The sequence below is a fragment of the Mandrillus leucophaeus genome, unplaced genomic scaffold (genome assembly GCF_000951045.1).
Source record: "Mandrillus leucophaeus isolate KB7577 unplaced genomic scaffold, Mleu.le_1.0 Scaffold922, whole genome shotgun sequence".
NCBI lineage: Eukaryota > Metazoa > Chordata > Mammalia > Primates > Cercopithecidae > Mandrillus > Mandrillus leucophaeus.
The window spans coordinates 68,054-70,988 of NW_012110053.1; positions in this window are offsets into that span (position 1 = coordinate 68,054).

The window sequence follows — 2,935 nt, forward strand, 5'->3', positions numbered from 1 at the left end:
CCGGATCTCAGCTCACTGCAAGCTCCGCCTCCCGGGTTCACGCCATTCTCCTGCCTCAGCCTCCCGAGTAGCTGGGACAACAGGCGCCCGCCACCTCGCCTGGCTAGTTTTTTGTATTTTTTATTAGAGACGGGGTTTCACCGTGTTAGCCAGGATGGTCTGGATCTCCTGACCTCGTGATCCACCCGTCTCGGCCTCCCAAAGTGCTGGGATTACGGGCTTGAGCCACCGCGCCCGGCCTAAATTTATTAAGAAGGATACTGGGTATTCACCAGTGTGTTTTTATTCTTTTTTAAATGGAATTCATTAATTTGACCATAGGGGAAGGGTTGATGCTGTGTACAAGTATATCTTGCACATAGGAAGAAAGAACTAAAAGGTTTTAAAGTGGTTTTAAAGGGCACAATTCCAAACTCAAACTGGAATGGAGCTGTGTGCAACTTTGGCACAATGAGCACTGCTGCTCAGCTGTGAAAGGAGTGTTTGAAATGTGAAATAGGAAAAGATAACTGAGAAAAAAGACTGTTGATCCTAAGGAGACTGTTTTCTTTTATCTTTCTTTGCATTCACTGATTTGGAACCTCCTTCACTGTGAGTCTCTTCCAGGCAAACAGAATGTGAGCTGGTGCCTTCACACAGCCCCACAAACTACAGAGGACATTTTACAGGGCTAGTGTCACCCTCCCCAGTGAATTCTTAGAGCCACACAAATACCTCCCTGTTGTCTATAATACACCCTTGCAGATCACAAGCTGGCTGTGTGACTGTCACCCTGTCTGACCTGGGGTAAGAGGGCACAAAGGAGGAAGCAGAAGGGGAAATTAAGTCTGAACTAAACAATGCCATAATACAAAGAAATTCCAGACTGCTTTTTTATGCTCTCGACTTCCAGAGGGACCTAAGACCCTATTAAGTGAAAACGCAGGAAATGTTGACAACATTTTTGCAAAAGGCTGAAAGACAGAAGACAGAGTGAGGTTGCAGGACCTGAGGATTGATCCCTGGTCTTCAGGGCCTTTTAACTGAAATGGGGAGGACCCAGCCAGGCAGGACCTAATAGGTTACTTGGATATTTCAGACAATCTGTCCTGGGGTTGTTGCCTCTTCTCAGCGCCCGGTTTAGAGAACATATGTCTCAAGCCATAATAGTCCAAAGGGGACATTACGTCCTCAAGTCTTCCATTTTCAAGTGCCTCGTCATGAGTTGGAGAAACCTGGTCCAGCACTTTGTTGACTCCTGATCACATTCCAGGCTTTGCTGCTAGCATAGCAGGGAGTTACTCTTTAGTGAGATCAAAAACCTTGTTACAGGAAGGAGTTTCACAAGGGGAACCTAAATCTGTGGATGCCCTAGCTCTCTTTTTTGGTTGTGGATGTTCTCTACTTAATGTAATACTAGGTTAATATATTTTTCTTAATTGAGAGATAGCACACATGCAATAAAATGTATAAAGTGGACTAATTTTAAGTGTGTATTTTGATTTTTTTTTAAATGTGTATATTGGTCTATGAAGCCATCACTCAGATCAAGATAGAAAATATTTCAGGTACCCCATAAGGGACCCTCATGTTCTTTCCCTGTCTGTATTCCATCAAAGGTATTCTAGGCCAGGTATGGTGGTTCACACCTATAATCTCAGCACTTTGGGAGGCTGAGGTGGGAGGATAGCTTAAGCCCAGGAGTTTGAGACCAGCCTGGCAACATAGGGAAGCCCCCATCTTTAAAAAAAAAAAAAAAAAAAAATCCATCCTGGCCAACATGGTGAAACCTTGTCTCTACTAAGACTACAAAAATTAGCTGGGCATAGTGGCACATACCCGTAATTCCAGCTACTCAGGAGGCTGAGGCAGGAGAATTGCTTGAGCCCGGGAGGTGGAGGTTGCGGTGAGCTGAGATAGTACCACTGCACTCCAGCCTGGGTGACAGAGAGAGACTCCATATCAAAAAGAAAAAAAAAATTATCCAAATGTCATAGCGCATGTCTATGGTCCCAGGTACTCTGGAGGATGCAGTCAGGAGGATCACTTAAGCTTGGGAGGTTGAAGCTGCAGTGAGCTGTGATCCTGCCACTGCACTCTAGCCTGGGCAACACAGCAAGACCCTGTCTCAAAAAATCATCTACAAACACCTGTTCTGCTTGCTGCTTGTTCTTTTTTTTAAATTTTTTTCTTTTATTTGAGACAGGGTCTCTAAAGGTTATATGGAAAGGTAAAAATAAACAAAACACAACAAAACAGAATAGTCAGCTCAATATTCGAGAAGAACAAAGTCAGAGGGCTAATACTACCTGACTTCATGACTAATAAAGCCATAGTAATCAAAACAGCGTAGTATTGGTGAAAGAATAGACAAGTAGGCTGGGTGAAGTGGTTCACACGTGTAATCCTAACACTTTGAGAGGCTGAGGTGGGTGGGTCGCTTGAGCTCAGGAGTTTGAGACCAGCCTGTGCAACATAGTGAAACCCCATCTCAACAAAAAATGCAAAAATTAGCTGGACATAATGGCATGCACCTGTAGTCCCAGCTACTTGGGAGGCTGAGGTGGGAGGTTGGCTTGAATCCAGAGGTTGTAGTGAGACAAGATCGCACCACTGCACTCCAGCCTGGGTGACAGAGCCAGATCTTGTCTCAAGAAAAAAAGAATAGACAAGTAGATCAATGGAGCAGAATAGAAAGCCCAGAAACAGAAATAGAGCTGCATAAATATAGTCAACTGATCTCCAATGGAGGAGCAAAAGCAATACAATGGAGCAAGATAGTCTTTTCAATAACTGTGCTAGAACAACTAGAAATCCTTATGCAAAAAAAAATGAATCTAGACACAAACCTTATATCCTTCACAAAAATTAGCTCGTTGGCCGGGCGCAGTGGCTCATGCCTGTAATCCCAGCACTTTGGGAGGCCGAGGCGGGTGGATCATGAGGTCAGGAGATC